Source organism: Chiroxiphia lanceolata, chromosome 7 (assembly GCF_009829145.1).
Source record: "Chiroxiphia lanceolata isolate bChiLan1 chromosome 7, bChiLan1.pri, whole genome shotgun sequence".
Classification (NCBI taxonomy): Eukaryota; Metazoa; Chordata; class Aves; order Passeriformes; family Pipridae; genus Chiroxiphia; species Chiroxiphia lanceolata.
Window position 1 is genome coordinate 18,059,287 of NC_045643.1, and position 22,731 is coordinate 18,082,017.

A 22,731-nucleotide genomic window follows, 5' to 3' on the forward strand; every position below is an offset into this window, starting at 1 on the left:
TAACTTGGCAGAGTGCAGATCTCTGCGAGTGTAATGAACAGGCAAGGAGACCTTGCTTAAAATGTGGATGAGAGAATCAGGATATTCAAGCATAATGTGAAATTGGATGTTGTGTAGATTGATTCAAACACTTTTTTTATCGAGAGAAAAAAATGTCAGAAATCTTTTTATCTATCCTTTGATTAAAAAAAAAAGAGTGAAATGTTCAAACTATGGAGTATGATTCAAGAAACAGTAGAAAAGATTTACCAGATAATCAACATGACAGTAAATCCAGCGAATATTTTGTTCTGGGAGTAGCTATTGTCACTAAGTAGGTGTCAATACTTAGGAAAGCCAGGATTAAGTAAAAGCTAAAACTGTTTTCAAATATTTGCACTTGCTGATGTAAATCTAACTCCAAAGGGAAATAGTTTTCAGTAACTAGTTCCAGGTGTACTTGCAAAAGTTACAGTGAAAAGGTAATTATATTGTAAATAGTGGGAATGCACTTCATCAAAGTGAGAGTTTCTTTATTCCTGGACTCAGTTAGCTGAAATAAGGAATACACACTGGAAAGCGCAATTCTAAACCTCTGTTACTCTAAATTACTCTTTCCAGGACAATCAGTATTTGCTCCAGGCAGATCCTCTTTCTAATGAATGGAAACTCTACACTGAATACATACACTACATGATTGTAGATGGACTGTTCAAAGCTATCAAGTGTTCTCTTCAGTATCTGACTGAAAACATTGAGACAACATTTAAATCCACTACTTTATTTGAAGTGCAGCTTTTTCTTAATAGCAATTAAATGACTTTTAAACGTTCTTTGGACTTAATGTCAATGGCAATTTCTGTGATATTATGGAGAGTCTAATCAAAACCAGCTATGATACTGCATCATCTGTAGACGGATTTGTCAAATACCTTGGAAAAGACCCTTTTCAGTTATTCTTACTTTTGCTACTTTTCCTTTTTAAAAATTTTTTTGTTAATGTCACAATTGACCTTTCCTCTTGGCATTTGAATGTAGTTGTTTTCCCAGTCCAGTCACCCTAATCCAGTGGCTTATGTGAAGAAGGCTAATATCTCAAGAGAGGCTGTGAGGCTTTTTTCCATCTGTTTTCTGTGAGCTGTCATATTCTGCTCTCCTTAACCTCTGCCTCTCTTGTTTTATGAATGCATCCAGTAATTTCCATCAGCCACCAGCATATATTCTTTGAATGATATTAGCTAACTTTTTTTTTTAACTTCTTCTGGTTCACTTGCCTAATTGAGAGTGCCTTTCTAACACACACTGAAATCTGCAGCTGGGTGATGGACTATCTGCAAAGCTGGTTCATGAACCTGCCTTCTACTTTTGCTTGTGTACTGTGCCCAGGCGGTCTTTGGCTTTACAGTGCCTGTATTACTGAGCATTTGGTGTCAAATGACTTCTATATATTCCAGGCTGGGCATTTCTCAAGAACTGTGGGTTTCTTTGTGATTGTTGGTTGAATATTTGCTTTCTTGGTGCCTCATTTCTCATTAGGACAGCTAATACTGTTTCTGTTCCCAGATCTGCAAGTACCATTGAGCTTATTTATCCACAACAATTTCCTTCTCTACAAACTGTGAGGTTATGTCCACAGATGGCAGAAAAAAGTGGTTTGTGAATTGCAGTGGAACACTTTTGCTAGAAATTTAATGTTAATGCAAGTTTTTGTGCAGGAGTATTCTTGCTGGACTATGAGGACGTGCAAAATGCTTTGTGCAATTTCTTCCTTTTGCAGGTCTTTTTACATATCAGACGGAAACAAATATCAATAAATAAATATATCAAAATCACCGCTTATCCAGGGAAAAATAGATTAACTGTAAATTGGTTACACTATATAATAGTGAAAAATAAACAAAGGATAAGGTTGGACTCAATACTCCAATTTTTGGAACCCTACGAAAAGTGACACTGATGGTCATAAGGACCTGAATCCCAATCCATCTCACTAGCTAGTGCTGGAAGTTAAATCAACATGTTGGAGGATGTGAGTAATAACAAGTGCAATGTTTTGTGTCTGACTGATGGCAATAGGTACTTTGAATTTTTGATGTTAGTGTGATGCATGAAACAGAAATATAATACTGGAGAAAGATGTATCCAAGCAGTCATTCCTATTAACTTGTTTCAGGGAGCAGACAGGAAACTTGATGTTAACTGACAAGTTATAATTGTCATTGCCATCAGTACAATATCGTGGGTCTTGGCATGTGACTTAGCTCTAAGGATGTCTTTTCTTTCTTGAATTTACTCTTTGCCTCCACTGCTTTTTCACTTTTAGATGTTCATTTAGCATGACTTCGATCAGATGGATACCCTGGAAGAAATAAGTCAAGTAGCTCTGAGGAACAAAGAGTGGTATTTAATGGATTGATTATGAAATTAGATGTATAAAGCAGTTTCCGCTCTGTGGACAATTTCTTAGTAAAGGGGAGGTAGAATTTTATGAAAATTATGAGGTTCCTGAGACTTAGTGCATTCTAAAGAATAGGTATTTCCATTTTTGCCTATTATACCACCTTGTGCCTATTAATGAAATACAATATGTCTATTAATTACATATAAATAATTACATTACTTTGTTGATTTGTTTAAAATTTAGTGTTCATCATGTTTCATTTTGGTTTTTTGGTTTTTTTAGGCCCAGTATTCTAAAGAACTTCAAATATTCTCAAGAACCTTCAAATCAGAAGAATTGTTAATAGTTATTTCAAATCAAGTTGCCCATATAATTAAATATAATTTAAATATAATTGGTGAATTTAATTTAAAAATTAACCTGAAAATTTAAGGAAAACAGCTCAGCTTTAGGCAAGCTTCTCTAGTTTCTCTATCCTATATATTTTTATGTATACACTCATAAACACAAAAATGTATATATATGTAATCCTTTTCTGTATGTGTGTATATATATTTGTACTTGTATTTATATTAAGAAGGATGTACTGAAGGATCTCTTTAAGTCCCTTCCATCCCTTTTAGCTATGAGACAATAGAGAGATTTTGCAGACTTTTGTCTCCCTGCTGCCTTGGGTGTTTCCTTGGGACAATAGACATAATGTCTTTGACCTTACATTTCTTCTGGATAAACATCAAATTCTCAAAAAATGTTGCTGTTTTTAAGGTGTTCATAATATCTTAGAAATAGTTATTTCTTCTTTGATTGTTGTGGACTGTATTTTTTACTCATTACTGTATTAAGGATTTTTAACAATTCTGTCATCTTTGGTATAAATTTATATCTACAATGGATTTTAAAATGGCACTTTCCATGCTGAAAAACTTCAGCAGGACTATTTAGAGCATGAGAGCTGGTATCTAGATTGAAAATTGCCTGTTTGCTATTCTAAAGATCCATTCTTTGGGAGAAGAGCTCTTTGAAATTAGTGGCAATCCTGGATTCTTCTAAAAGATGGATGTGGATCACAGTGCTGTACTCATCCCCTCAAATGCCCATCTAAAGTATTTAGACAGCAAGCCCCTGCCCCCGATTCTGCAGCACTGAGAACGTGAATAGGGTTATTACTTGAACCACGTGCGGTAGATGCAGAAAAGAAAGAGATGGTCAAGTGTAAATGAGTCCATTATATTAGTATCTTGTCATATATTTCTCTCTTGTTTAAAGAGAGGGGGGAAAAAAGAACCCACCAACCAAGCCTTAACACCATGCTTGTGTTTTATTTGATTGAATTTACTTGTTCATTAATATTTTTTATGTGTTTAATTTGCTTTAAGTTTTCATGTGCTCTGTGCTACATTACATTACATATTATTAGTGCTACTGAATGGAGAGGCTCATTCATGAAACCAGAGACAGGTTTGACTAAGAAAGTGTGAGGAGAGTACACAGCTCTGGGTGAAATAATGGAACATCCATAGAATCAGAAAGGTTGGAAAAGACCTCCAAGGTTGTAAATTCCAACCTTTAATTGAATACCATCATGCCCGCTAAACCTTATGGTGAAGTGCCATGTCTACTTGTTTTTTGAATGTTTGAAGGAATGGTGACTCCACCACTTCTCTGGGGAACCTGTTTCAATGCTTAGCCATTGCTTCAGTGATCCAGTGTCTATGCAGGACCACGAATTCATAGAATACATTTTTGAAGTCTTAAAACTGACCTCTTGAGAACTTGTGGATAGCAGCTGTCAGAACTGGGGGTGAGGATTCAATGCAGAACTGGAGGTAAGGATTCAACATAACAGTTATAAAACTTTGGCACATACTTAAATAGAAGCAAGTATAAAAATAATCCTGGATGAAGTTGTATATTTTTTATTTTACAGCTCTTTACATTAGACACTTTTTTTACTGGATATATTTTTAAATATAGAATGATATCTGCTGTATGTTCCCAATTCTAAGGTAAATACTATATTGACTTAATCGGGTCCAAAATAGGGACATCGTACATTTTTCTTAATGTTCTCAAGTTTCATTCAAGGGACTTTATGAAAAGTGTTTATCAGTGCTGGACCACCATTGTCCTCCTAGGAATCAATTTAAATGTTTAGAAGACAAAGTTATTTGTCTGTCGGAGATAGCGTTTTCACCAAAGTAGTCATATGCTAAAGGTAGTTTCAATGTTAAGTTTTAACTGTGGATCGCCTTTATTAATGGAACATAGATTTCAAACCCAGACAAGACCTTTAGTTTATGTGGTCTGCCGTGCACAGAATAGGATTTCCATGTTGCACAAATATGTCTTAGAAGGACCACCGAAAAATTTTTACTTTTATTTTTGTGTTTGTGCTTGTTAATCCTGAAATGCAGCCATTAATGTAACTATGCTCCTATCCAACCCTTGCTGCTAAGATCAGAGCTGAGGAATACAGAGGGATCACATGGCTCAAATAGCTGAAGATTCTTGGTCGGGAGTTCAAGGTGGGATGGGTGATATAGTGGACTTAATCCAATGTATGATTTACAGCAGAACCTTGGTCTTGGTGGTCTCTCACATTCCAGATGGATGCATGAAACATGAAGAAATCCACTGCTGCATTTTGATATATACAAATTTTATGTAAAAGCTGTTGAAAGGCTGGTTCTGTCTACTGTCCTGCTGAGACATAAATAATTTTTGAAACATGAACATTTCTGGTTAAATGAAAATTCCTTTTTCAGATGAGCTTAGCTAAGAAACTCACAGGGAACATTTGATTTTAGTTTTCATAAATAAGACCTGGCAAACGACTACTGAAAATGTCTCAGTTCACCTCTGTTTACAAAATTAAAAGGTTTTTCTGTCCATAACCTGAAGCTGGTTAAATCCTGATCCTGTAAAAATCTACAGGGTAGTCTTAATCTTGCAGGATCAGGGCATTCCTTTTTTTTGCAGTAAATCGGGTAATTAGCAGCTTAATCACTTTGCACGTGTACAAACTGTCAGGGTCCTGTGTGCACTAATAGGGCTCTAATGGCCGGCTCCACCCCACACCCAGAGGACTCCACTTAAGCTTAGCCCTGAGGTTTTGGTTTCTCTCAGAGGCACGTGGTAGGTGTGCATGTCTTACAGCCTGCCTCCAGCCTTGCCACCTGGGTGGGCTTGGACCTAGATCTGGACCTGTGCTCCAGGTATGCTCTTCTGGATAGACCCCCATGGCTGTCTGTACTCTACCTTGTCCTTACCTCTGTCTCTCCTAACCCTCCTGGCTGTACCTCTTGGAATGCAGCATCTGGTTTATTGCTGGCAGTGTCTGGGGCTATTGATGCGCCCAGTTACAATCAATCAGCTCTGCTACCGTGCTTAAGGCCCTCTAGGATTGAGCCCTCGGTGGATGAGGGTATTGTCTGTGCTGGGGTAATTTTCTCTTCCTAGTTTACCTTCCTTTGGGAAGCAGCCAGCTCTTGCTGCTCTCTGAAGAGTATGTGCCTGTTTGCACACAGAGGTGCAGAAGTGGTCTCAGATGGTACATGCAAATTGAAGGTAATCCTCTTGAAAATTTGAGCCATGTTCTTTAATGTAACTTTAATTAGGAAAGTGTTGACAGACCAAAAGTTGAAGCAGTAAAAATAGCACTGTTATAATATTTGACTGGTTTAGCATGTAAAACACTGGTTCTTTATGAATCAGAGCTTTGCTTTCATCCTGGTTTTTCCAAATCATTAAAGGTGTTTCAGGAGATATTTTTTTTCCCTATCAAGATTTGGAGGAAATGTAAAGACTTACACTGCATATGAAAATGGGGAATCTTTCCAAATAATGTCTTTACTATTCAATTCTAAACTGTCATGCCTCTTAATGCGGGTGAAAAATAATCTCCACCATGGAAATATCCTTTTTTAAAGTACAATTTATAGACAGGTATTTTATTGTGTTCTTAGTTATACATTGTCAGAGGATTGCTGGTGTTTATTAAACTTCTAGTCACTTGCTTCGAATAGTGCTTGGAAACCTTTCTGAGCAATATGACTTTCAAGGAGGTAATGAGGTTCAGCTGTGTCACAGAATTGTGGAATTAAGTAGAATGAGACAGAGTAAACACAAATGTTTGCAAAAGCCCTATGTAAATTTTTCAGAACAACAACTGGAAAAATCTCCATTTATCTTTGTGTGGTTGCCTTTAAACTACGGTGTCTACTTATGCATTTTGTGAGCAAGTCCACGTCCACATTCAATTACACTTGAGGCACAGACCTTTTTGTCAACAAGAGGTATAGCTTCTAGAGTAGAGGAGCCTCTGAGATGTCTAAAAGCAATATGAGGAATATATACCTTTTTTGGACCAAATTGGGTTTGAGCACACCCTTGTTAAGAGCTAGGGCTTAATATATTTGGGACTTGCTAATACATTAGGTTGTCACTATATGTGCATTTTTACACCCTTCTTACGGGTGGATCAAAATAATGGATTTGTCAAACTATTTTATCACTGGGGTGTTTTTTTGTATTTTGAGGATTATTTCCAAATTTAATAAACGTGTTCTAACTAGAAAATGCAGGATGTTGTAAGCATACTTTGATCTTTTCCATAAATTGCATTTTGAGAATTACCCTGAGTAAGAAATTCATGTTTGTCACTGCATCAGGATGTAGGGAAGGAATGGCACATACTCAACTAATATTTTTCAAAAAAAAAAGAGAAAAACAGGGAAAGGAGGGGAGAATGAAAGTATGTGTTTGTGTGGGCTGGTTTGTGGCTCTGCAAACTAACAAACAATATCTATTTTTAATGTGGTTAGGAATTACCTGAAACGTGGAAGAATCTTAAAAAGATTGACTTCACTGTAAAGCAGAGAAGTAGTACCTCTACAGTCCAGAGAAGTGCTGGTTATCAGAAGGAAGCATGTTCTTTTGGAGGTGAGATCAGTTCTGTGCTCTGAACCAAATGATTTTTCATTTTTTGTTCTGATAACAAGCTGGTAGCAAGCTTCACTGAACTGAGAAATTGTAAACTCTTAGAAAAGGCTGTCTAAAGATAACAATTCAGTGTTTCTGAGTAATGTATTCTGAGTGAATCTGATAATTTAAAGCCCACTCCACCAAAATGGGAGTGATTCTTGTTGTCCTCTTTATCTTCAATTACGTCTAATCTGTTTCTAATTCAAACAAGATGATGCTGTTGTCAGATCAAATGTAGATTTTAAATGTTTTATGCTTCTCCACTGGGAATATTTTAAATGTGTGCAGGCTATCTTTCAGGGCGGCACTGACCGAGGCTAGCAAAGTTTTAGGTAAATGTAAAGGAAATAAAAGTTATTAAAAATGAAATGATTCATAGTTCATGAGATGGAACACATTAAATGAGTGGCAGCAAAGGAAAAGTTAGGGAACAGTCTCCTTGGGTTACCTGCTTAATGCATAAGGCACCCTAATTTAATAAACAAGTTATATCTTTCAGGTTAAGCAGCATGGGTTTAGAAACAGATTTAAAAAACAAACAAACAAACAAAAAACCAACGAAAACCCTCACCCTTTAGTTGAATACTCAAGTTCCTTTCCAGGATATGGATAAGAATAATCATGATTTTATGAACTGTTAGGACATTTCTTTCACTGTCAATAGCTTAGAGTACTAACTGGAGTTTACAGTCAAAATAAAAACTTCAGCATTATTTATCAATGTATATTCTGAAGTATTCCCCAATGTGACAATGCAAAACGTAACAAAAAAAGCTTTCCCAATTAGAAATAAATTTTAGAGAAAGTTTAGTTTACCTAAGTACATCGCATTTTGAATGTCCATTCTCATGATCTCTACCTTGAGGAATGAGTATTCACAAGTCTCAACTAAAAGTCAGCAACTGGTAGATTATTTAAATGAGCATTTGTTTCTCTGCCATGATCAAGAACTAAATGAAGAATCCAACTGTATTATTTGAAAATTCAGTTGATGAAACACTGAAATGATTCTAAAGTATATTCTGATTGCAGGCTGATTATGAACTTTGGTTTAAAGTTAGAAGACAATTTTGATTTGTCCCCGAAGTGTTGTTTGGGCCTGTGGGGCTGAGCAACTGCTGAATAGATAAAAATAAGGGGAGAGACAGTGATGTGTGTGGTGTGGTTATTTTATTGTTTACTTATTTGGGGGTTTTGGCAGGGTTGGGGTTGGTACAGAACCATTGTTCCTCTTTGTGTAATCTGCAAACATGTTGAAGGTGCATTCAATCTCTCTGTCTGTACCATTGATAAAGATATTAAAGAGCACCTGTCCCAAGACAGAGCCCTGAGGGACACCACTTATCACTGGTCTCTACCTGAACATAGAACCATTGACCACAGATCTCTGGCTGTGCCCATCTAGTCTGTTCCTTTTCCACTGAATAGTCCACCCTTCAACACCATATCTCTCCAATCTGGAGATAAGGATATCCTGTGAGACTGATTGAAGGCCTCACAGAAGACTAGGTAGGTGACCTCACTTGGTCTTCTCTTGCCGACCATCGCAGTCACTCTATCATAGAAGTCCACCAGATTGCTCAAGCACAGTTTGTCTTTACTGAAGCTGTGCTGGCTGTCTTGGATCACCAGTTTGTCTTGTATGTGCCTTAACATTGCTCCCACAAAGATTGGATCTTCCCAGGCACAGAGGTGAGGCTCAAAAGGCTGCAGTTTCCCGAGTCTTTTTCTTCCCTTTCTGAAAACAGGAGTGATGTTTCGCTTTTTCCAGTCACTGTGGTCTTTGCCTGACTGCCATGATTTTTCAAATATGATGGAGAGTGACTTGGCAATAACATCAGGCAGTTCCCTCAGGACATTGGGATGCACGTCATCAGGCTCCATAGACTTGTGGCTGTTCAGCTATTCAGAACTTGCTTTTTGTTTACATTGGGAGGGACTTTTCTCCCCCACCTAGAGATTTAGGGATTTGAGAAATGTGGGAAGCCTGACTGCCAGTGAAGACTGAGGTAGAAACCACAATGATACTGCTTTTGAACATGATGACCTACCTCCCTAACTAGCTTTGCCATCAGGACAACCACTAATGACAGAAAAGCCATTTTGCTAAAATCTGTGTCATATAGTGGTCTTTCAAGAGTAAGGCCTCTCCTATAATGGGAAAAAGAGGTGTCCATCCTCCCTGCTTAAGGAAAAAGAAGAGAGAATGTCACCAAAAAAATACAGAACTTCAGGTGTTATTGTTCAGTTTTGCTGAATTAGGGATCCCTTAGATAGTATAAGAGCAGAAGAGGGAAAAAGACCTTTGGAAACTTATTCCATTTAATTTCTTTTTATTTTCTTGTAGTTACTACTTGCTTTAAAAAAAGAAAACCAAACAAAAAACACCACCCTTTTTTCCTCATTTGAATAATATTGTATTTAAAAGCACAACTCTAAATTATTTATTAACATGTAAGCAAAGATGATTGCAAAGCAGACAAAATAAGGAAAAAAATATTCTCAACAAACACGTCAGTATGCTGCTTGGTGATGACCACTCTCCAATGATGCTGTTATTTTCAAGTTGTTTTTGTTTTCCTTGACCTTTTGAAAAACCAGTGTTCTGAAACACAATGATAAAAATTCCATAAAGAATTTGAAGAATAGCTTTACTTTCTTTCTATTCTTGCCTTGCCTTCATAGGCAATTGTGTGTTATTTTTGTGTGTTTATATTTATATTGAATAAATATTTAAGTTTGTAATAGTTAAATGAAAGACTATAGAGTTTAGTAAAGGTATCTGTTTTCAAAATGAAGTACTTATGTTTTAGTAATTTTCACCTTGCTTAGGCTTTCAAGATCTATAGTGGAAACATATATGGAAGGAATCTCTTTGTGAAAAGAATCTCAGTTTGCAGCATCATTCCTGTGATTTCCAAAAAATAAACCCAAGTCCTACTTGCTAGAAGAAGACTTTACTACCACTTGGCCTTGAAAAGCAATGCTATGAGAAAGTGTCAAATTATTCTGAATGTCTTTACACTTTCATATGGAAAACAGCAGTGCTGAATAAGAAAAATAAATGCCTTAAAGATACAAGTAGTTGGTAATCCATGAGTCTGACTCCTTAGCCGCCAGATGTTCCCTCTGAGTTCAGAGGGAATTGGTCATAGCCTGTCGCTGTAGAACAGAACACAGATCACTCTGTTATACTGTGATAGGTCCAGATAGAAAAGAACTGTAGGAGACTGGATTGGGTCCGGAGTTCCCTAGAGCTGGGGTATGTCAAGCCTGTGTAGCTGGGCTGCTTCATTTTTTTTCCACAGATGGAGTCCCTGAGTTTCATAAGCTTTAATAGAGTAGAATGACTGTTTTAGTATATTGTTTGGTATAAGAGCCAGAAAAGCCTCTTGGAGAGAAAAAATATCTTCTTGAGGTTTGTTAGTTCTTCCTCTGTGGGAGAGCCTTTGTCCTCTTTTGAACACACTAGCAGAGTTGATAAAATGGGCCTTATCAGTTGAAGTGTGATTTGGGTTAGTCCTTTGGGTAGCAGAGAGCCCTGTGTTGAAGGGACCTGAGGTGTCATGTCTTGTGAAATCATTCTGTAACAGTGTAATTCCCTGCTTATCCAGCTAAGCCTTGTCCTATCCTAGACAGCAAAACCATTGTAAGGAGTTTGAATTGGGAACTTTTCCAAATTATGAAGAAGTTGTGATCCAAACTCGAATATCGGTGTTGGCACTTCCTTGGCCTTTATGGCGTCTCTGCTTCTCTGTGAAATTTCTTCAGGAACTCTGAAATGAATGCATTTTCTCTTGTTAAAATAGAAGCATCCAAGTATAAAGTGACAGCAAATTAAGGACAGTTATTGACACCTGAACTAGTCGTTGTAGACTGTGTTTATAGTCTGTGGAGAGGAATGAGGACTCTGGGTGCACTGCATCTGACCTATTTGGATATGCCCATTGGGACAGGATGGTTTACATTCTATCCACTGCTGACTCAACTAGATATCCTCTAACTGTAAAATTAATTGTATTTAACTAGATTTTTACAGCAACTTAGCTAACTAGCTTGAGGTAAGACAGAGTAATTTTCTGCTAATGAAGATAAGCTTAAAAATCCATGCACAGATTTTGACTATATTTATTAACATTCATATAATAGATTCTATCTGCTATAATCTTTTATCCCTTTGCACATGCAAAAGGTTTATGCATTTGTGAGCCTAACGAGGATCGGATCATGAACAAAAATAACTGAGGATGACAGTTGCTCGTTCAAATTTGTGTATAGATAACTTTTATAGCCTAATCTGGGTGCTTTTGAATGCCAAATCCACGATAAAAAAATAATATACATACACTTTGTGGACATAGGTGGTGTTTAGTATTTTATTTATAATAAAATAGCATAAAATTATATTCATTTGTATTATGGCTACAGTTCTCATCACTGGATGTAAGCTGCCTTACATCCAGTGCAAACCAAATGGTTTTGCTCTGTTATTTATGTGGATGAAGATGGTTTGACTGGTTTGCACAGCAATGGTCTTATTCGTTCCACTGTTAAGCAGCAAAGTAGATCAATAAGTGTGTGACACACTGAGAACAACAATTGGTTACATGAATAGGAATGAAAAAAATTATTCAAAAGAGGAATAACTTTTTCAAGTTTCCCCTTATTATCTTGTGTAATTTGAGTAGGTCCTAGAAGTTCATTTCCAAAGGGCTATATGCAGCAATTAACCTCTAATTAAACAAATGAACAAACAAAAAGCACACTTGAGACCCCCAAACAGATTTGTTTAAACCAAGTCACTTAATGTTTGTAATTCTGTGAACCTGTCTTCCTCTTACCCCTTACTGTATTTGAAATATTCCCACTTGTCTGTCACTTCTGTTATTAGACTGGATAGCAAGCTGTCCAGATCAGAGAGTATCTGCTTTGTATTGCTTTCATATTAATTTGCAAGCTTCATGATTTTACAAGTGTGTGTGTGTGAAAAAGAGAGCATGTGTATATGTCTAAATACGTATATACTTATACATTTGTTATTGTGACATGGTTGATGACTCCAGCAGTTTTCTGTGAAGTGTTGACAGCGAGCAGACCTTCGTTTATTTGCAGAGAAAAAAATTCCATCATCAGTACATTGCAGGGACCTGGCATTCATAATCCCCTATCAGCTTTATGCATTACTGACCTCCACAGGCATTTTAGGGGAAGACACAGTAGGAAGAGATGAAGGTCAGTACAGAAAGTGTTATTGCTTTAGCAGGCATGTAATGTGTATTTAATCATTGTCTTATACCATTTTACATATAACACTTGGTTGCTCTTCCTGGTAAAATTATCGATCTATAAGAATTTGTTTCCTATTTCAATCTAAGGGTCAGTGATAAGGAGCACTGTCAAGTTCCACTGGGTTCATGTCACACTATACCTCACATACTATACCTCACACTATACATCAAGTGAAGCTGTGATCTTTTCAGAGTTCTCTGGGTACCACTGCATCCAGATCAAGACACAATTGTATGCAATATTCTTCCTTGTTGGCTTGTGCAGACTAGTTTGTGTATATGAAACCCAGATTTGGAAATGTGATGAAATGCAAGTTGAATCCCTTCTTGTCCCATTCCAATAATCCAGCTGGATTTAATATGCATATTTCCTGTTTGTATAGAATTTATTAATAATTAAGCAAAGTGTTGGGATACTTGCTAACCCATTTGTGGTTACGTTTTTAATACAAAAATGCTCTGCCTTATCTAAAGGACATTAACACTTGTAAAAGTAAAGTGAGGGAAGTCAATATGTCCTTCGCTATCCAGATTCAGACTATAGGAACAACAGAAAAGCAGAGGGGAATGTTTGAGTTTGAACAGATGTCCAGGAAATGTTTGAAGGTGTAAAATTCTTTGATTATCTGAAAATATAAATGTATTAACTAGGTAATAGAAAATATGGAACGGATCCAAAATCTTAGTGAGTTTCCTTATACTTCTCCAACAGCAAATACACTACTTTATAAATTTTAAAGATTTTTCTGATGCTTAGTGTGATTTCTTGGTGACTGGGGGCCATCAGTTTCCCAGGTTCCCATGACAATGGGCACTGGGCAGCAATTCTCTTGAGTCGAAGGCAGTAGTATTAGCCAAAGGCACCTTAGTATAAGGTAAGGTGCCTTAGTAGGACCCCAGAGACATAGTTTGGCCTTTGAAGGATGCCCACAAGTTTTAAATGTATGATTTGAACTGTAGCTCATTTACACCGATACTGATTCAGAGCGCAAAAATCTTGGCGGGGGAACACAGACAAATCTTTAAAATTCAATCTTCAGGGCAGAATTGCCACTTCTAATTGGACAAAATTAGAAGTCAAGTTAACGGTCTGACTGTGCTCTTCATCTTACATCTCAAATAAATAAATACAATCCATGCCTGTATGATTGCCCGAACCGAGTTAAGCAATTTAAGTTGCTTAACCGAGTTAAGCTTTAGGTGAGCTTCTAGGTGTTTATAGCACTAAAGCCAGATAAACATGACTCGTCAGCAACAAACTAATACAGACATAAGCTGTGATTAAAAAAAAAAAAGAGGAAAAAGTGTGGATTGAGTATTGTGCAGTAGGAAAACAAGGCTTTAAGTGACTGGAGAGTATTCAGTTCTTGAATGGTCAGGATCAGGAAACGCCACAGAGGTATGGGGATATGAAATAAATAGAACAATCTGTGGGTATGTCTCATGCTTAGCACATGTAAATAGAACAAATATTTGAGGAAGAAACTTTGAAATAATGCTGTTTGGGTTTTTGCTCAACTTTTCTGAACCTATGAACTCTATTCTCGAGTTGTTTAAGAAACAGTCTGAAATTATTCTGTCTGTGAACTGTACAATGTTACAAACTTTAGACTTAGTTTAACTCACCTTGCAAAAAAAAGCACTAGTAGTTCTTTATCATTACCCTCCTTGCATGGAAGTGCATTAGTTGTGTCTGCACAAATAAGCAATGAAGAGTAGTGAGAAGAAAAAGCCTCACACAGTACCATGTGCACCGACAGTGTCATACTGTCTGCCTCAATTTGTACCTTTTCAGTATTTGACAGTGAATGAGAACGTTATTGCAATGGTATTTACAAGCACTGCCGGAGTACAGGGTCTGTCATTTTTTTCTATTCTGAATTGTTGTGCATGGCTTTAAAAAGTGCCTGCGGCTGAAATGTGTTTCAGAGGTCATCAAGGAGGAAACAAAGTGGTTTTTTCACTACTTTTTATGAAATTCAGCAAATCAATTTGAAGTTGGAGGAGCTCCAAACCTAAATACGTGTTATTATGGATTCAGATGGATAAGATGGTTCCTGGTGGGGTTAAGTTTGTCATAGTGTCTTTCAGGAAATTATACAACTGTCTTTCGTTTTCCTCTATATTTCTTTAGCCTAAAGAAAGGAGGTTTCAAAATGGCCATTTAATAATCCCCTAGAAGAATAACCTTTGCAGCAGTCCTATTTTATAACATAAGAACTATGAAAACCTGGCCTTGGATGGATTATAACAGAATCCTGTCTATTGACTTATAGTTTATGATTAAGTCACTAATCTGGCTTCCAGCTTTACTTGTATTTGTTCAGAATGACAGGAGTCCCTTTCAGTGGTCATCACAGATTTCTCTTTTCATCAGCTTTTCCTCAGAGGTAATTGCAGCTGTACACAAGCCATTCAGTCTCCAGAAGAGGACAAAATTTATTTTAATGTCCATGAGTGCACAGTTACCTCAGAGATGAAGTTATTGTTGTAGAAGAATAGCAAAAGCTCCTTCTACTCTGATGAAAGAGTGCCTGACAAGATTAGGAAGCAAGAGATCTTCCTGGTATTTATTTATTTATTTTTACATAAGTAAGCCATTGTTCAGTTTTTGATTTAAGCTTGAACTCATTTTATCAACAGGACCCAAATCTTTCATAAAGCCTCTTTATAAATACATTCTGTTGGTTTTAGTATCTTTTACCATAATGATTTTGCCATTGCAACAGAATTGCATTGACTGTCCATGAGAATGTTACAGCTAATTGGTTTTGGTTAATGAGAATTTTTGATATTTGTGATTTAATTGAAATTTTGAATTCAATGACTCCTTAGTCCCAAAGCAAAACCATATGTTTCTGCATGTTAGGTGGACTTTTTTTACATTCTAATCCACTGATTTACATGTAGGAGATACCTACAGTTGTGGTTATACATCTCTGCAGGTGTCCATAGTGGAGTCATTTCTCGAGAATAAAGTCACTTTATACTGGTGTAGAGCATCCACACAGTGAGTTACTCAGCATAGCAGTACTGCAACATTGTTTACTGGACACATATTCCAGGTGATTTTTTCCAGAGAAGATGTTCAAGAGAGAACTTTTGCAATTTTTTTTTTGGTTAATATTACGAGATAAGCAATTCCATTAAAAGATCCAGTTTTATTTGGAATGATTGCTTATACTAAAGCTGGTAAATAATGTATACTTTTGCTTTCAGTTTCCCTGAGTATCAAACATTTACCTTAATTGAATTTTGTTTGAGATTCTTGAGACAAATTCAGCCACGAATAAAGCAAGAATACATTTTATGACTGTAGGAGAGATACACCTACTTATCTCAGGTTTGAAATTTAATTTTTTCTTTTTTGTTACTTGCACATCTCTCATCAATTAATGCTGCAGAAAAGTCATTGTATAAGAAGTGAAGTGATTCCCAGCTCTGGAATGTTAATACTTTAGAAATGAGTTTTAAACTTTGAAAACAAACAAAAAACCCAAACCCATGAAGTTAAGGATTCTGTCCCTATAACAAACAGAATTCTAGCATAAAGAATAAAAATCCTTAGATTAATTTTCAGCATCAGTCGGTTTTAAATGTTGAAACTGATATTCTTGTATTTGTATACCATACATATTCATAAATATTCACCTACTGATGAGTTGGAAACCTTCTTTCCATTTTCTCTTGCCTCGGGCATTGCTTAGAATGTAGTAGGAGCTGTTTGTTTATTTTTTTAAATTTTATAGACAAGTATTAAAGATTGGATGAAAACTCCATGGAAACAAATAAATGATGAACACATGGAGATGGAGCTGAGAAGATTTGCAAATGTGATCATTTCCCTAATGAACGGTGTTTTGCTACTTGAAATAATCTCTCCTGTTCTAAGTACTCTGCATTATGTAGGAGCCTGTAGCTTGTTAAATTCCCTTCATTAGAGGGCTTTTGAACTCAAAGGATTTAAAAAATTGGGGAAACAAGTATTACAGCATTGAACTCCCAAATCTCAAAGTACTTCTGAAAATATCCTTCTGAGTTTATTTTTTCCTTCCATAACCAGCAAATTACACAGCTGGCTTTCATATAAGATTCAGAAGTCAAATTCCAAGATGCAGTCGCTGCCATGCTTACTTCTTTATTGCTTCTGTCTTTTTTTCACGACTGTTTGCTGCATTAGAAATGAAGACCTGTCAAAGCACTGTGGACATGGGGTATGTACTTCTGAATCAATGGTTAAACATCTGAAAAGAGATGAAGTTTAAGAAAATAAACCTTCCTGTAATTCAGAACCCAGCAATTATGACCACGATAGTCTTTATGTTGTGGATTTGTAGAATTTTGGATAACTTTATTCCTGACTTGTTTGTGCCTTTTTTCTAAGGCAAAATTTGTCAGGTGAATAACACATGGAGAACTTTTTTATTCTTCAGCTGCACAGACGAGCTGCGAGATAAACAGATGTGTAGCTAAAGCAGTAGGAGAAATGGCAGTAGAAAAAGATAGATGCAGACAATGGTGACTGTAAACTAACATCCTAAGGACAGTTTATAGGAATTAGAGATGATCTGGATCCATGTCAATAATCCAGAATCTGCTAGATGTCTCTCTATTCATACCCTATTTTAAAAACGGAACCGTTAAATAAACTCCCAGTGTTTTGGGAATATGAGTGATCAGGGGGTGAAAGAACTGCTAAACGTAGAAGAAACAAGCATAGGAGGTAGTAATTATCATTCTTTCCTATCTTAAAAATTTCTGCATGTACTGGGGACTTATATTTACTTAAAGATATCATTGGTCAGTTCTCCAAATGTTGAGAAGTAGTCTATATAGATGAAAATTTCACTTTGATTTGGGGCAGAAGGATGAGGTCACCAAGAATTTAAATATCTTATACAGTGTGGGGTAACATCAAAGTAGAATTGAAGAATGTCTCAGTAGTTGGGGCACTTTCTAAAGGCTGATGAGACAATGGCCGAGATCTGCTTAGGGGAGAAAACTGAATGGGAGTCTATCATATGATTTTGTTTGAATGTAACTCTTTGAGTCTTAACTGTTTGAACAGAAACTTTCTATTGAATTTTACACAAACTTTTTATAGGTTTTAGTTTTCACAGGAAAAGCTTTCCTACTGTATATCTTAGTATCTCCTAATATTTCTCAATATAAGAAGTATATTTACTTACCCTCCTATGAGCTTCTGTGGATAGGAAAGTGCTATTTATCCCTGTTTTACAGCTGAGAACTTCAATATTCTGTGATTTACCAAAGGTCACCTTCAGAACTTTTGTGAGAGCAAACCTTCTGAGTCCTGATCAGAGCTCTTAATATTGGACTAGCCTTTCTTGAAAACAAACACTCCATTTTTATTTACAAGTCTGCTGTCACCAGTGCAATGAGTTCATTTCAAATCCTGTAGATAACCTTAATATCTTATCAAGATGTAATGTTCAAGGAACTTCTTATTTAGCAATTGGCAGACAAAAAATATTTTCCATAAATGAATTGGCAAATACTGTGATTAAAATAATATCAATCAGGCTGGAAGAAAAGATGTTCTTGCTGGTGAATAGTTTACCAACAGAGTGATTTCGTTATGTGCATGCTTCAGGTGTGCATATCAGACAGGAGCAACTGTTCCTTATTTTGAAGACTGACTAGCTGTGCCTATGTGCTCAAATGGTGTAACTTGTATTTCAGCAAGACGGGAATTGTTCTGGTACACAGAGCTGTTTTTCAGATTAACGCTTAAGGCTTATGATGCTTTAGAAACGCAGATGATGTTAAAACAATGGAAATACTTTCATTTTTACAGCATCTTTTTGCTGGTGGTCTCAAACACCTGTTAAGACAGTAAGATTATATAGAAAGATTGCAATATAGAAAGTAGAAGAATGACTTGACTCTGGTTCCGTTAATTTTGTTCTTTTTTGGTTTCATTTGTTATTGCTTTTGGACTGATTTAGTTCCTTCAATAACAACTAATATTTCTAACACACCTACTGCAGTAGTTCTAAAAATATTTCTAAAAAGTGCTTATTACCAGAAGGATTCTCTGATCCCTGTGGAAGATGTGAGTGTCACTTCTCCATTATGCCACTTCCTCTCTGCAGTTGTTTTACTGAAAATCATTTCTGAGGGAAACTGTTAAAAGCAGGGAAACTTTTCATCCTAAATTAATATGTTCTTTAATCGCTATTCTTAGCCAAATGAAAATTATTCTAACTGTAGATTTCTTCATCTATCAACAGATTGCAAAGTACTGAAGTTATTTCACAGTGTTACCTAAAATTTGACAAGAGTAAGAATCTTGCAGTACCAACAGCAGTTATATATACTTTTTTCAATGCCCTGTGTTTTTTTAAGAACACATCAGATTACTGAGCGGTGTATTTCCTTGCCTGATGTTCTGCTGGATTAGAAAGATATGACACAAGTTATTCTAGAAACCTTAGGCTCCCTGTCTGGACCACATTATCTGCCACAACTAATAGGAGAAGCTGAGGTCACAGCCAGTTAGACAACATTGTCTCAAGGGAAAATGTGTATCTTTGTTGTCCATTCTCTTATCCCGGAATGATTTGCTAATTGTACAAACCATAAGTCTTGTCTGTATTCTTTTCTCTCTCCCCTCGAGGTTCACTGAAGTGTAAATGTATGCAAAGTGATGGGAAGATTGTTTGTTGAAGCTGCATTTGTAATCGCAGAATGTAAAGACTTACCTTTCAAGTTAAGTGTCCTCACTTAAGTTAGGATTGTGCAGATGGATGCAGAGATTAATACTGACTCAAAAGTTGGAGATTAGTATTGGCTCAAAATTGGAAAGATTTTGTCTTTTTGGATGCCTATTTAAAAACCAAAGTTTTGTTCTGCAAGAAGTTTGCTAGTATAACTATTAATTGCCATTCTGAAAAAAAAACCAGTATCAGACTATCCTACCACAAGGAGATTTCATATTTGATTAACTCAAACTGGAGACAGAAAAGGAAAGAAAATTAATAAAAAGAAAACTCTTCTTCCTTCAGAAAGAGAAATTTGTATTCTCTTGAGAGACCCTGGTTACTCTTTAGCTCCTGCTAACTCCTTTCTTCTCTATTCTCTTGTCTTGCCAGTGCACTCGGGTGCCTGATCTATAGGCTAGTTTAAGAAATTTCAACAGGAAACGAAGAAAAGTCTCACCTTATTTTCCTCCTGAACTTTTCATTCCTGCCTCAGCAACTTCAGTCGCTCACTTATAGCACTTGTGCTTTTGTCTGAACCCAAGGAGCAAAGGGGGCAGGGGGAAGGTAGGTAGGTTGGATTTTACTTTTTTTCCACAGTAAAATTTTAATTTTTTTCTACAGTAAGTGGCTAATTTAATGTTTTTGGTAAAATTCAGGTTGTCTGAGAGAATAATAAAGTCTTATCCATATGCAACTGTGGGTCAGTCAGCTACAGTGTCGTCTTTCCCATGCTGCTCAGCTAGTGATTTTGACCTTGGTGTGAATGGATCATTCACTCAAGTGATGAGAGTTAATTTAGTCTTTGTAATAGCCCAGAGCTCAACCTTTTTAGAGCTGCGATTGTTTCAGTGATGCCAAATTATATGCAATCACTGAGTAATATGAACAGTGATCCACTGCTGTGTCTTTGGATGTAGGCCACCAAAATCACTCTTCTCATACTGATAGGAGGCAGGCTACAAATCCACTCAGTGCAGTACATTGCAGAGTGTACAAGCCATTTACTGCATAAACAGTATACTGAGAGAAAGTGAAGTTTTGGGATTTTTAGCCCATTTTTTTTGTTCTATAGCTCTTTTCTCCTTTGAGGCAACACCTTGGGTTCCACCTAAGTGGAGCCATTAATCTCCATTAAATTCTTTCTCTTGGGTTCATAAACTTTTATACGTCTATTGTTAGAGCTTCGGGAGAGAGGCACAATTCAAGACAAGCATACAAAAAATGAGTTATTTTCATCCATCTCGGCAAATTCACACAAGGCGTGAAGTAGGACTTTTTAGTCAAAGGAAACTGGGTGAAAAGAGAAGAACACCAAGGTTTTTATTCATAACAAACCTGTGTTCTGAGCAGGCAGTGTATTTTACAGACTGAGATCTTTCACAATCGTGTAGCTCAGAGCCTGGGGTTAGGATAGAGGTAGTTCTGTCCTCCGGGGTGCTGAAGTGCAGTCATCTGGCCTGCCCAAGTTTCAGGTCTATATGTTTTGTGTTTTGCCAGGAAGCAGGCAAGCTTTAGCAAGACAGATCTTCAGACACAAAACGACGAAGTCTGTGATGTTATTACCACTTCGTAATGATTTTCATATAAATTGCTTCCACAAGATAGTATAGCATTATATATTAGGTAAATAGTATTTGCATTAGGTAGAATATTGATGTACTTAGAAGGAACTCTGCAACTTTTTTTCAGAAGAAAATCATTGGAATTGCAACAGCATGTGAGAATAAAATACAAAATCAGTCAACACAACTGATTTGATGGATATTGAGACTGTGCTGAGGATGTTGAAATCTTCAAGAATCTAGAAGAATGGTTGGAAATCAACTGAAAGTCTGCAACCACAAGTAGGCACGTGAACCTGTTGTGGCCAAAATGCATCAAAATAGTAATTTTAAACAAAGACGTAAGTCTTATGAAGTAAGTAAAATCTGTGAAACTGGAGTGGTTTATAAAATTTAAATATAAAATCTAGTGATCTCTAGAAGACATTAGAGATCACTACTTGCCACTGTATCAGTCTACTGAAGATGTTTGTGTTTAAAATCCTATTTCTTTCATCAGTGCAAACATTCCCCTGTTGGCAAAGGTGGGAATCTGCATGAATCAGCTTAGTATTTTTGGCAGTCTCTGTCAGAAAGATTTGTCTTGCAACCATTTAAAAAGCAGATTTGTGCTTATTATTATTTAATAGCTAGTATAATTTAGAAAGACTGTTCCAGTGTCCCCATCCTCTTCCCTCCCTCACACCCCCACAAAAAAAATCCAAAATTACTTTATTGTTTTTGTTCAGAAGCATCACTTACTTAAAAAAAAAAATCTCCAGATGCCTGGGAATAAATCTAATTCTTGGTGACTGCCAGTGGCTTCTAGGGCCATGAAGGCAGGCACTCTGGGCCACCTTTTCAGTGTCACCATTCCCATCAGGATAGGGAATTACATAGCGGTCTGATGAAGGAGGCTGTTCAAGGATCCTGCTTTTCATGTTCCTCTGACACAAAAAAGTCTCGTGATCAAGGCGTCAGTCCCCAGAGAGTTGTTGTTTCCCTCCCCTCCCCAGCCCCCGCATTTCCTGTAGTAAACGTGAAGTATATTGTGACTGTTTTGGAAGCAGAATTTAAAAGTATATTTGCGGTACTTTAAACATCTAGTAGCTTTATCACGTGTGCCATTTCAGACCAGCATTCCAAGTGCAGTATCAGACTAGTGTTTATCTGTTCTGAAATTAAGTTCAGAACCAGCTGAAAAGTGTATTTTTGTTATTAAGGAATAAAATTAAAATTGTAAGAAAACAACACCATTATTAGTTTGCGAAAGTTATTTGCTTTGATTAAAAGCACCAATAAATGTGTCTTGGTTCTATAACTGCTCCATTTAGCACTTGACATATAATAGGTTTTTTTCCCCACAGTGTAATATCTCCATTGAAATATAATTATTTTGCAGATTGCTCAGCTGAATGCCCTTATAAACATGCTGTTAGGGGAACTCACCCCTGGTGATCATCAGAACATCATGACAATGGGCACAATTGATGTACATACGAGGGATGTTGTAGCCATGCTTATAGCACAGAAGGTAATTTGTTGCACAGCAATTACACTAATGCATTTTTAAAAGCATAAAATAAAGAATAATTTCATTTGTTGAAAAGATATTCTGGTGACTTATGTATGGCAATGACAGAATATTTTGATTAAATGCATTTTTGTCCTTTTATATTTTTTGCTTTAGAGTTAGATAATTACATTTACTAGTTGAAGAATTACCATTTAAAAATATATAGATATTTTGTCCAAATATTTAAAGACTTCTGTTAAAAATGTACGCTCTAATGTGACAGCAGGTTTCTCATTAA

The 22,731-nt window shown here is 36.5% G+C and overlaps 1 long non-coding RNA gene across 1 annotated transcript; it reads left to right on the forward strand.

Moving 5' to 3' along the window:
* The first annotated feature begins 6,994 nt into the window (after positions 1-6,994).
* LOC116789818 lies at positions 6,995-22,442 on the forward strand. Its single transcript, XR_004358162.1, has 3 exons — positions 6,995-7,321; positions 21,066-21,293; positions 22,320-22,442. It is a non-coding gene; the product is annotated as an uncharacterized LOC116789818 (long non-coding RNA).
* Positions 22,443-22,731: the final 289 nt, after the last annotated feature.